The sequence below is a fragment of the Rhinolophus sinicus genome, linkage group LG15 (genome assembly GCF_036562045.2).
Source record: "Rhinolophus sinicus isolate RSC01 linkage group LG15, ASM3656204v1, whole genome shotgun sequence".
Taxonomy (NCBI): domain Eukaryota; kingdom Metazoa; phylum Chordata; class Mammalia; order Chiroptera; family Rhinolophidae; genus Rhinolophus; species Rhinolophus sinicus.
This window is the reverse complement of record NC_133764.1, coordinates 26,536,045-26,548,365: the sequence shown is the minus strand read 5'-3', so window position 1 is coordinate 26,548,365 and position 12,321 is coordinate 26,536,045. Positions and strand designations below refer to the sequence as shown.

The 12,321-nt window shown below is 49.2% G+C and overlaps 1 protein-coding gene across 1 annotated transcript in view; it reads right to left on the bottom strand.

Annotated features, from left to right (window-relative positions):
• Nucleotides 1-12,321, bottom strand: part of WNT3 (Wnt family member 3) — a 48,503-nt gene that overhangs the window by 23,733 nt on the left and 12,449 nt on the right. The gene's annotated exons all lie outside the window — the stretch shown is intronic.

Sequence of the window (12,321 nt, the reverse complement as noted above, 5' to 3'; positions counted from 1 at the left end):
AAAAGACATAGCCTGCACAGCCGTCTTGTTCACTTTAGTCTCCTATTCATCCATCAAAGTCCAATTTTAAAATCCCCTCTTATTGTGTCCAGTTTAAACTGCATTTCCCAGCTCTTACACATACCTCAGGGGTAACTTTAAGCACCTTCAATTGAATTGTCCATTGACTCTCTGTACACTAGAACTTTTTGGAGAGGAATGAATGATGTCATTGATTTTTGCATGCTGAGCTGAGTGCCCGGTTTACCAATGGACTTGGCACTCCCATTCCTCTTGCCATACTGAGCAATTCCACCTGTTACCCCAGCCACTCTCCTTACCAACCCTACCCTGGATCCCACAGGTGACAACCAGGGCAAACTAAGGGCAGGCCATGGCCCTACTAGTTCTCTGGGCCTTATTACACAGCTGCTGGCTTCACGGTCTGGAAATCCTTTGTTTGACTCTTCGAAGAAGCCCAGGAGGGAAGGTGGAAAGCAGGGCTGCTGGGCTGGGAGCTCACTCTCTAAAAAGCAGTTCCTGGTCTTTAAGTGTCCTCGCTCAACAAACGTGTACAGTAGGCCAGGCCTTTTGCTGAGTGCGCACCAGGCACTCCTACTCTTCAGGTAGCCCATCCTCCTCCCCTCCTGGGGTCTAGATGCCCACCCACCCTGCCTCACCCCCAGACAGCACTGACCACCGGCCCTGGTGAGGACTGGGGCCTTGAGGACTTCACCTACCCAGACCATCCCACCCATTCACTTCCATCACACCCTTCCATGGACCCAGGACATGTCTTAATATTTACCAGCTGCTGCTAGGGTCAGGGATGCAGACTGTGGCATTATGGAGCTCAGATCACTTGGGGTGGTTTTGAAAAATACGGACAACTAGGCTCCAGAGTCAGCCCTGCTGAATCAGACTCTGGAGAGGAGCCCAGGAAACTGGATCATTAAAAACGACCCCCAGACGGTGACAGCAGCACAGCATGAAATGATGAGATACAAAGTACCTAGCATCCCTCAGGAAGTTCTCTGGCTGAGGATGTTTAACCTGAATCTCACCAGGATTTTAGAAGTAACTTTAAGTTATCAGGAAAACACGAGGGAGAGAAGAACAACCCAACTCGGAATGTGGGCCGGCCCACAAGGCTACAGGCTTGAACTCTTCAAAAGACCAGTGTCGTTTTTTTTCAAAGTGTGTGTGTGTTGGGGAAGGGTGGGTGTTTTAGATTAAAATAAACGTGAGATGTAACAATAAAAAAAATTGGAACCTAGTTTGAAACTCCTAGCCAGGAAGGCATTTTGAGGATAGTTGGGGGAGGGGAATCTTAATCATTAGGAATCATTAATAATTTTAAGTGTGATAGTGGAATATGGTCGTGAGGGTTATCCTTATATTTTGGAAATGCGGGGATGAAGAGTCATGATGGCTGTAACTTACTTAGAAATGGTTCAGTGAAAACCGTGTGTGTGTGTGTGTGTGTGTGTGTGTGTGTGTGTGTGTGTGTCCGGTGGGGGATGCGGACGGGTGAAAGGAGAGGAGTAACTATGGCAAAATGTTAAAACAATTGAACTAGGAGAACTGTATATGCGTGCTCGTGCTATTCTGTTTTTCTGATTGACAATTTTCATAATGAAACTTTGAAGGAACAATAACAACCCAAACTTCAGCTAATTCGTGGGGACTTCTTAGTGGAACCCACACAGGGCTCAAACCCCGGACTTGCCAGCAGGAGCGGCGCGGGGCGGTGGCGCAGGCCTGGACCCCGCTGGGCGGCAGGTGCGCACGATGGGACAGGGCGGCGGCGGGCGGGCGGAGGCGCTGCGCCCAGCCCGGCGCTCAGGGCGACGTTCGCGCGCTGCCTTCCCAGGTGGGTATTTCCCCGCATTCCCGGGAGCGCTTCCTCGCGCCTGGTCCCCCCACTCCCCCCACTGCTCTGAGCACGCGCAAGTGAGAGGAGCCCTGCCCGGCACCTGGACTTCCCCGGATCGGCTTAGGGAGGCTCCCCGCAAGTTCAAAGCGGTGGCTGCCCCTCCGCCCCACCCCCTCCCCATCCGCAGGCGAAGGAGCCAGAGCGAGCCTCAACATCTTCCTTTGAGCCCCCACACCCCCCCAAATTCATCAGGCCTGGAGTGCTGCCTGCTGCCAGTTCCTCTGCAGGGTCGTTACAGTCACTCACTCTGTCCTTTCTTCTCAAGGGCTCATTACCACAGGCGCCTGGGTTTTGCAAGCATGTACTCAGCACCTATTAGGAGTTGTATTCTGGGTCCATGCAGGACCTCATTAAATGTTACAGCATCAGAAGGGTAGGTCACTGGTTCTCAACCCTGGCTGCACGACAAATGCACACCCCCCCCCCGCAGGGTGGCTTAAAACCTGATGCCTGAGCCCCCACCCCAAGAGAAATGTATTTAATTGGTCCGGGTGCCCCCTCCTCTCTGTGGTATGTTCCTTTCACCATTTTGACAGGAGGCAAGGTGGAGAAGCACTGTCCTGGGGGGCAAACAAAGCTCAGAACCTGCCTCTGGTAACATGGGGGTGGGGAGGTGGGGGCACAGCGGGCGCCTCAGCCCTCTGCCATCTATGGGGGGGGGCACCTCCTCTTGCTTGAAGCACCAGTCCATCCTTTCCAACCAAGGTTTTGTCCATTCCTCTCATGAAGTAGCCCTCCTTCACTGTCTCTCTTCTGATCTCTCAACAAGTCTCCATCTTTATAGCAATGGGAGCAAAACGTTTTTGATCCAGCAGCACATCGGTAGTGTGTTTGGGCATGTCCCTCCATTTACATACACTTAGGTCGGAATCACTCGCCAGCCAGGGACCGTGCTCACGTTTCATGTGCGTTACAAGACATACATTAACATGCATTGGAAAAGACATGATAAAATGTCTATTTCCAAAGAAATCATTTCCTCCCACAGCCTAATGCTTTCTCTGGTGACTCCCTGCCCAAGCTGTCAACTCTCATGTCCTCTGGTTTTTCTGCCCTTATGTCCCTTCTTCCTGATTTCCAGCTCACTTTTCTTAGGCTTGTAGTGGGGCAATATCTGTTTGGGAGTAAGCGGAAATTCTCTGGGTGGAGATGCAGGATGCCATCAAACACTCTTGGGGTTCAAGATACCAAGGCTTTTCTCCGACTGGGTTCCACATCTTTCCCAGTTCTTGCCCACAGTTGCCTTTTTTTTTTTTTTTGGTCTAGGACTTTGAATTCCCCATTCATCTTTCATCTGGGAAATGCTTTTTCTCTGCGAGTCCATGATGGAGGCCTGCTCACCTCCTCTCAGTCTGTCTTCACTTCCTGCCCCCTCACCTCCCATCACTGCGTACAACACCCTGTCGTCCCACCAGACCAGGCTTGTTCTCACACCAGTGTAGTGCCACAGGGAATTTCTATACTTTTAGTCCTGTGTTCTAGTCACATCCATCACCAAAGTAGAAAGGAATTTCTTCCAGGGAAACATACTTTGGACACAAAAGATAAAATCATGCATGCACACACAAATAGCAAACATGTAAAGTAAAAAAAAAAAGTTAATTACCAATTTATCTACAAATAGGACACATGTTCAACACGAGGGGCAAAATATCAAAGCAGGTTAGCTCCAGTTCAGGTTCCCTCAAGAACCACCCTGGCCTCAGAGAACGCCAGAGTCACCACAGACAGGAGGAGGTGCCCACGAAGCGCTGGGAGATGAGGTAATGGGGACATTCAGAGCTATAAATGAAATAAAGAGGAACGCTTTTACAGGTACATACCCAATGGTGAATAATATAATGTGGGGTGTATTTATTTGGGTAGAGGGTGGTTAATAAGATCATGAGGAAATAATTTACTGAACTCTGCTGTAAGTAAGGTCGTCAAGGAACCAATTTACTGGGACACTCAGAATGGTTATTATTAATAATAATAGCTAACATTTATTGAGCCCTGACTAGTGCCAGGAGCCATGTAAAGCATTTTGCATAGGATATATCTTTTAATTTGCCAAAGAACCCTATGAGGTTATTATTATTGCTATCTGACAGGTGATGACGTGGGTTCAGAGAGGCTAAGTAACTTGTCTGGAGTCACACAGCTAGGAAATGGTGGTGCTGAGATGGCAAAGTGTTGAGGGGAGACATTTATTAGGACAAGGTCTGTAGGAAGATGTTGATGGAAGGCTGAAGGAGGAGGGGAAGAAAACACTCAGGTCTGTCCTGCACCTCAACCTGCTTTCTGGATTTACAGCCCTGTAAATTCAAACACAAGGACTCCTGCCTATTGATCTTTTTTCTTGTGAATGTTGTCATGGATCTTCTACACTGACGTTTAACTCACTGTATCTCAGACAAGGGCAGCCCCATACTTAAGGCATCCCCACAGGGGAGCAGACCTCTGTCTGAGGGCTGGAGGGATTTGTGTGTGAAACAGGTCACATGGTTTCAGGGCCTCTTCCAAGAAGCCAACCCCAACAGATGTTGACAAACCTGGGCCTGGAGTTCCCAAGAGAGGTCAGGGTAAATGACACCCGTTCCAGCATCTTCCAGTTTCTCAGCGAATCCTCTCAACGGCCCTGAAAGTTAGATATTGTCTCTACTGACGAGGAAACTAAAGCTCAGACAGGAGACCATAAGCCAATAAGTGGGGGTGGGGTTTGACCCCCTGCTCCCCATCTGTCTGACCCAAATCCCTCTGTTGCTATTTTGCTGTCTGTCTAAATCCCACCCTCTGGTGATAAAGGGTTCATTCGGCAGAATGCATTTATTCTGCACCCACTGTGTGCTCTGCACTGAACGGGCATGAGGGGGTAACCAAGACAGCCTCACGGCGCTCCATCCAGAGGAGGGTACCATCTAACGAGTGGGCCACGTGCACAGGACCCAGGGATGTGAGCGTGGAGACCAGCCAGCTCGCAAACTGTCCTTGTAGAGACAGGGAGACCAAGTGAAGGAGGACGTAGAGTGAGATGGCGGACAGATATTCCACAAGACCTCAAATGGGGGTGTGGGCTTGGAGGTGGATTTCTGTGCCCTGAGAGGAACGGAGGAAGGGCACTTCTGGGACATCGATATGACACAAAACACTGAAATTCAAGGAGCCAAGAGAGAAGGAGGCCAGACTGAGGTCCCAGATGATGAGTTTAGATTCCACACACAGTGAAGTGGGAACTGAAAGAAGCCCAGGCCCTACGCAGGGCTGGCCCCCTAGAAGGGAGCCTATCAGAGATGGAAGGAACACTGGGGTCATCTGGCCCGTGGGAGGCGGTAGGACCCAGTGTTCACACCCGCTGGCTCTGTCTGTGGCCCCACTTTGGGAGTTCAGTTGGCATTCTGTGGAGCTAAGGAGCTACTGGACTCAGCTGGCTGTGAGAAGGGGTGCTACCGTGTCTTTATGGAATTCAGATTCTTTGTGGAACTCACAGAACACACTGTACCGCGTGGAGAGGATAAAAATCTAAAATTCGGCAAGTTACCAGATTCTCACGCTAGCTTTTGATAGAGCCTATACATTCCAGGGATTTCTCTCCTCTTTCCTGGCTGGAAAGATCTCAGCGCCCTTCTCTCACTCCTGCCAGATTCAGCGGCACTTCCATTCAGGGGTGCCTTTGCTTTGTGACACCTCATGGGAAATCTTACCTACTTACCTCACCTCTGTCCCCCTGAGACTCTTGGATCTGTCCTCAGGTGCTGAGGGAGCAGCTGTTCCCCTGCGTAGAATGAAGCCCCCCAACTGTCTCTGCTCCAAGAGATTAAGTCTCTGTACGTACGTCTTAACCCTCCTATGTTCACATCACCACATTTAGCCCCACCTCCCAAGGCCCCACCTCTCACTTCTGTTGTGTGGCAGACCAGGGATGGTGCTAGAATAAAGCCCTGGCCAGTATGGAGAGAAGAGAAGAGTGGGCCCTGTGACTTCTGGGGTTCTCCTCCTAAGTAAGGAAGAATACAGTCAGTCTATGGGGTCTAAGAAGGGCAGAAGGCCCATGGGGGTCAGGGATGCCCCCCAGTCCTGAGGCCTCTTTATAACCATCCTTAGTCCGTGCCTGCTAGCACTCAGGAATTCTTCTGTCTTTCACCTAGATAACCTGCCGGGTTAAACTGACCACAGGTGTCCTGCCTGGAAACATTTCTCAGGCACACACAGAGCCCTGGGCAAGGTGCTGGGGTGGTGACACCACACTGAATGCCAGGGTCTCTCAGTGCGGACTCACGGGTGACTTTTCTACAGTGTATCTCAAAGTGAGTTCTGCCTCAGTATCTATTTTATTGGATCACCCCGGAAGGTAGACAACCCCTGGACCTCTCAGATAACTCATTCTCACTTGCGTACACACACATACTCTCTCTCTCTCTAATGCTCATATGTGCACATAAAACCCAATCATGCAGTGCCGTGAATTTCTATCTGCTTGGGAAGGATTGAGAATCAAAAACAAAGAAACCCATAAACTGACCAGGTTCTCAGTGGGGTAATTACAGGTGAAACAAGGTAGAGGAGCTGCCCAACCCCTTAGTAATAAGCACCATCACATTTACAGGCCAGGGCGGGCCGACCTGGCTGACCTGAGTCTTGGTCCCACGACTACCACCTACTACCACGCTACTTTGAGAGGACTCAGTTTCCTAGTCAGAAAAATGGAACCATCACCTGCTTCAAAGAGACTGGAGGAGTCACCAAAATAACGTAGGTAAAACTCTTACCACAGTTTTGGCAGAACATATGGTGGTCGCTATTGTAAATGCTGACACAGCCAATGCCAGTCTCTGTGCCGGACACTGTTTCAGGTGCTTTATACATCCGAACTCATTTAATGCTCCCCAAAATCCTGTTATCATCACCCCCATTTGGACAGAGAAATGGAAGTGCAGAGATTAAGTAATTTGCCTGAGGCTACCCAGGTAGTTAGAGACGCATCCAGTCTGGCCCCACAGCCTACACGGACAGCCACAGTGCTCTACCATCCCTCTGGAAGGAGTCAGAGGAGAGGTCCATCACTCAGCAGCTGGGGACCAAGCACCCACTTAGGACAATACTGAGAGGTGAGGGTGACATGGTCCCTGCCCTGCACGGACTCCCAGTCTCACAGACAAATGCCTAAAAAGAAAATTACAGGAGACCTAATACTGAAGAGTGATTCATTCTACCAAGGGTGATGGGGGCAGGCTTTGTGGAAATACCGTAGAGAGGGTCTGACAGTGGAGTCCCCAGGGTCCAAAGGCCAGCTGGGCCTGGTTTCTGACTGCTTCTCAGGAGAGGAGATTCAGCTGGATGACTGACTGGCTGGTTGCTCTACCTATTCATTCATTCATTCTTTCATACATGCATTCAACTCAAGTCCCTCTAGAATGGGTGCTATGGATTGAACTAGTTCACATAGGATGATTTTTAAATCAGAGAAATCACTGCCAAATTGCTGAGGAGAATAAGACCACAAGGACAAACTGACATGACAAGGGCAGGAGAATCTTATAGATCACATTTCCCAAATGGGCAATAGTTGTTAGTGGGGGGGAAAAGGGGGAGGAAAGGAACCGAGGTTAAATACTTTTGAAAACAGATTAAACCAATGAAAACAAGGGTCATCCCTGCAGGGCCTCTCTGTGTTGCTAATATGCTAATAAGATGTTAATATGCTAATGAGCACAATTAACACTAAGAGGCTGGAAGTAGCAGGTGGCACTTCCCAAATTTATTTGACCCTACAAGCCCTTCTCAGCAGGATTATGTGGGATTGGTGTAAGAAGCTCCCTTTGTGATGTCCAGCTCTGGCCCAACATGTGTACAGAATTGCTGGGAGAGAGGGTGGAAGTTAGGCTAGAAGATGCCCAGGAAGGTGGCAGCTCTGAGCTGGATTTGGAAAAATCCTGGGAAGGTCATGGGCAGCTGGAGGAATGATATGAAAAAGTTTTTCCACAAGGAAAACTATCTTTACAGTGGAGGCCCAGGGAAGTGTTTTGTCCCAGGGCAGGAAGGGCCCAGCCTTGAGTACAGAGGTCCCAGCAGGAGATGGCTGCCACATCTGGGTTTTGATGTGTGCTGAAGAGCTCAGGGCTTTTCTTCCAGAAGGAAGGAGTCCAGTGTTTGGATAAAGATTTAAGGTAAGGAGTCACCTTCTGGTCTTCCCTGAAGTGGCGCCTGAGAGATGTTATTGCTATAACTCAGGCAGGGCCCATTGGGACAAAGGGCGGGGTGAGAGCCAGGAGGGAACTGTGCCCTGGCTCTAGTGGGATGGGCTCTCCCAGAAGGAGTAGCATTATTTCTGGATAGTGAGCAAGACGTTCACGGCCCATGAGGGTGCATTTGAGGAGCAGAAAGGAAAGAGATGGTGAAGGTGGAGACGTGAGGTCGGGAAGAGAAATCTGTCACCAAGTGGCCAGTGATGCCCTCTGGCCCTTAGGCAGACAATATGAGGAGCTTGAGGGACTAAAAGCTAACGTGGGGGCAGATTTCCACCCAACACAGACCAAAAGTTCTGTCAAATAAATGCACGTGTCGACATGAATACAAGGGTCCCAGCCCTGCCTCTGCTGCTTCTAGCTCTGGGACCTTAAACCAGTCCCATCTCTGCCAACATTGGGGTGCTACATTGGCACCCCACCCAGGCCTTCTGTATGTACTCACTGTGCTTAGCAGTGAAATGGCCAATGTCTAACTCATTAACTAGGGCCATATTAAACCTACATAGACCAGTTCTGGGAACCCCAGTAAAAACTCCAATTACCACCGCATTTGACTTACCCTTCCCTTCAGGAGAACTAGGGAAGACCACAGATCACATTTTGTAGCTGCCAGATTGTAAAAAATGAAGTCACCTGGTTCCAAGTGTTAGTGAAAATGTAGAGCAAAGATGAAAGGTAAATGGGCACAGCCTCTTTGGGAAACAGGTAGGCACCAACTTGCAAAACAGAACATTGGCACATCCTACAACCCAAAGTTCCACTCCGGGTAGGTACTACTCTCCCTCATGGGCACTTCGAGACACTCGTCCACTGTCAGGAGATGGAATAGACAAATTGTGATATATTCAGACAGTGGACTATTACACATCTGTGAAAGTGAAGGAACTCCAGTAATATCCAATAACATAGTCTGAAATTTAGAAACATAATACAGCAGGAGAAAAGCAAATTATAGAAAACTGCATATAGTATGATACCATTTTTGTAATGCTTAAAAATAAGCAGAATGAAATATGTATTGTTTAGACATTCTTAGCTGGGGAAACTAAAGTAATGGTGTAAATATGCAAACTTCAGGATGTGGTCATGTCTGGAGGGAGATGGGGGATGGGATAGCGAGGAGCCCACAGGTTGATGCAATGCCTCGATCATGTTCTGGTTCTTCAGGGGTGTGGGAAGGCCCAGATTTTCATGTTGTTATTATGTGCTCTGTACTATATGGTATGTTTTCACTCTTGTGTGTGTCAAGTATCACATAATAAAAAATATATTTGCTAGCAGTTTGTAATCACAAATATTTGTAAGAACAAAACGTATTACGTGGCCTCCCTGCCTCAGTTCCCTCATGTTCCTTCCTATGGTATAGCAGGCCCCTCTCACCTGAAGTTGGAAGCACACAGTAGCTGCCATCCCTGATTCAGCCTGCACCCCACCCAGGCCTTCTGTATGTACTCACTGTGCTTAGCAGTGAAATGGCCAATGTCTAACTCATTAACTAGGGCCATATTAAACCTACACAGACCAGTTCTGGGAACCCCAGTAAAAACTCCAATTACCACTGCATTTGACTTACCCTTCCCTTCCGGAGAACTAGGGGCCTTTGTGAGTATTTTGACTGAGTAGGACACCAGGACACAAAATCAGGCCCGAGTCCATTGTCTTGGGTCCACTGAGTATAGACATGCCCATCACTCATTTCTTCCTTCACACGGGTTAGTTAGCTGGGACAAACCAAGAGAAAGTGTGTGGCTTTTCCCGAGTGTGGCCTTTTCTGTTTAGGAAGGAATTCAGATCTTTCTGTTCCATCGAAGCCTGGCCTGGGATAGAATGTTTTTATAATCCTTGCTACAATGGGAGGACCTTCAGAAATCCTTAATTCATTCAGTACTTATTCACCTTTAATTCAGTTCCTATGTATTATTTCATTTCATCCTTATAACTGCCCTGAGATTAGAATTTTTACCCCCATTTTACAGATGAACAAATTGATATTTTTAAGAAACTGCCCAACATCCCACAGCCATAAATTAGCACATCTGAGATTTACACCAAGGTCTGTTTAGGCCCAGAGCCTACCCTCCTTCTGGAGCACCAGGCTGCCTCCCAGCACAGAGGCTGGAAGCTCAGAGCTGGACACCCTGGGGAATCACAGAGCGAGGGAAAGTGCTGTCTCAGGGAGTGGGAACCAGCTGAGCCTGGACATGAGCTTGCTGGGGAAGGAAGCTGGTGCACTGGCCAACCAACCAACAACCAACTGGGCTCCTACAACATTCGGGAGGATGTGTGAGGCTTGCTTGGGATACGAAGACATCCAAAGCAGAATCCTGCCCTCAAGGGGCTAACTCTAGTTGGGAAAACAAGACAGATGCATGTGAAGAGGTAACTAATGACAAGAGCCAATAGGTCTTCCCGGGAGGACTTCATGGAAGCAATGGAAATCCAGCGGGGTTGGAAGACGGAGCCTGTGACTGGTAGGTGACCCTTAGTGTCCCTTCATCCCGCGACCCATCTTAGAGGACCCACTATGTGCCCAGTGCTATGCTTGGTGATGTGGGTGCAAAGATGATGGAGACCTGGTCCTGCCCACAGAGGGTTCACAGTCTAGTCAGTGACACAGATATGCCCAGAAGGGTGCTGGGCTGGGGCCAGGTGCTTGGCGAAGGCTGCACCTGGAGTCTGAACTGTCTTTTGAAGAATGAATGGGAGTTCACAGAGGTCATTCCAAAGGAAGGCAGGGGCAAACGCAAAGATCTGGAGATGGGAGATACTATAAGAACAACACAACTAATAAAATGAGATGAATGATGGCAACATGTGTGGGCGTCAGACCCATGTTAGGTCTCACTGTAGCCCTCAGTTTACAGAGAGAAAACTGAGGCTCAGAGAGGTTCGGGTCACCCACATATTAAGAGAAGAAGAACCATCTAGGACCCAGGACTGATGTCCCCTAAAGCCCATACTCTTACCCACACAGGTGAAAGCAGGTCTTAGGGCAAGGAGGTGGGGGTGGGAGATGAGTTAGGGTGGAGAGTTAGGAAGGGGCCCGATCGTGCAGGGCCTTCTGGGCCATGTTAAGGAGTGTAGACCAACGCAGTCAGAGCTCCTAGCTGATACTCTTCTGATCGGGCCTTTTGAAAATGACCCACGCCACCAAACCCGAAGGAAGATCATTTGAGGTCGAGAATGGGTAAGACAGGATCCCAGTTTAACAAAAGGGGAATTGAAGGTAAGAGGTGAGCACAGGCTGTGAAGGAGCCAGAAGTGCTGTCGATGCAGAAAGCAGTCAACCTGCTAAGGAAGGAACATAAGGTGATGCAAAGATGGAGAAAGCAAGCCTTCTTCCAGATTCTGTGCTAGTCACACCCTGGGGGGCCCCATTTCCCATCCAAGTCCCCAGGTCTGGCTGGAACATTGACAGGGCCTGGGGTAAGAGCACTAAATGACGTTTCATCCACCATGTGCCCAATATTTAACAGTTTCATGTCAGGTTAACAAACTGTTAAATGTAACATATTCTATCCAACTCAGTGAGCTTTACACTTATAATGTATGTACTTCCTTGTGTGTATACTTCAATAGTAGGAAAAACATTCTCTCCTCATATCTTGGTAAAATACTTTATTCACCACCTAGAAGGGGAGGTCCTCCAGAGTTCTGTGCTAGAAAAGTGATATGGGAGAGCCAGTCCCAAGCCTGCAATCCACTCACCTCTGCTCCATCCCACACTGGACACCAAGGTCCATTCACAGGCCCTGTAAACAGCCTCCCCTTGACCACCTCTTTGCGCTATGGGCACCCACACCAGCAGCATGACCTGCCTTGATGGAAAGAACCCAGGCAGAGGTCTGCACAACCCAGAAGTTGGCTCACGGCCATTTGGACAAGACACTTAAGGGGCCTGAGTTCTCGGAGCATGGTTGGGGTGGGGGGATGGGCCCTGGATGGGGACAACCCCTTGAGGCCCAGACTCCTTGCCCTGTGGAGAGGGGCTCGGCAGAGTGAAGTGCCTGGGGCAGGACCCCCTTTGCCCTGACCTAAAGGCAGGCAGTTCTGTGGGTCACAGCACTCGCAAAAAGATGTAGAGAGGCAGGCAACAAATAAAAAAGGGATAACAAGGTGGTTAACGGTGTGCAGAAGCCTGGGTCATCTGGGAGAAAGTGTTCTGGAAAAGGGAAGACA